The sequence below is a fragment of the Sceloporus undulatus genome, unplaced genomic scaffold (assembly GCF_019175285.1).
Source record: "Sceloporus undulatus isolate JIND9_A2432 ecotype Alabama unplaced genomic scaffold, SceUnd_v1.1 scaffold_32339, whole genome shotgun sequence".
In the NCBI taxonomy this organism is placed as follows: Eukaryota; Metazoa; Chordata; class Lepidosauria; order Squamata; family Phrynosomatidae; genus Sceloporus; species Sceloporus undulatus.
In genome coordinates, this window is record NW_024835252.1 from 1 (window position 1) to 636 (window position 636).

General features: G+C 47.5%; 1 long non-coding RNA gene across 1 annotated transcript; it reads right to left on the minus strand.

Moving 5' to 3' along the window:
- LOC121918766 lies at positions 1-636 on the minus strand. The gene is made up of 3 exons (XR_006101303.1): positions 606-636; positions 270-345; positions 1-60 (listed from the first exon to the last, which is right to left on the minus strand). It is a non-coding gene; the product is annotated as an uncharacterized LOC121918766 (long non-coding RNA).

Sequence of the window (636 nt, forward strand, 5' to 3'; positions counted from 1 at the left end):
TTTTAGCTTGTCTGTCAGAATCTTTATCTCTTCTTCATACTTGTCCTCTTTCTCAGAGTACTGCAAAACCAGCATCAAAAACAGTTATTTTCTTAGAAACAGAGGAGGTGTAGAGTTAAGGGGTATTCTTCCATGGCCCCTGTGCTTGCTGCAGGAAAAACTGCTGCTCACTTAGCACAAGGATCTGAAGGACGAGGGAGGGTTTTGTCTCTCTCCCAGCTTAGAGGGCAATCTGAAGACCAAAAGCTGAAACATGAATTGCTGCTCACCTTCTCTGACTGAGCTTCCAGGGACTTCAGGTTGTTGGTGACATTCTTGAGCTCTTCTTCCAGGTCGCTGCATTTTCTAGAGGAAGAAAAAGGGAGCTGTGTGGTTACTAACTCCCTCAATCCAAGCAGGAAAGGGACTTTGTTCCTTAAAAAGGGCATTGCCAGCTCTCTTGCATGTGCCTGCCCCCCATGCCTCCCACTCTATAAATTGCACACTCTATCTCATCCCTCTCTTCGGAAGGCTCTGCTGGTGGAAAACAACATCACGGGGGTGCGGGTGGTTTGCAGCACAGAAGGATGTTTGAAGGCAGTTTTCAAGCAACAATGGTCACTCACAATTCAGAGACCTCAGCCCGCTCTTCTGCTC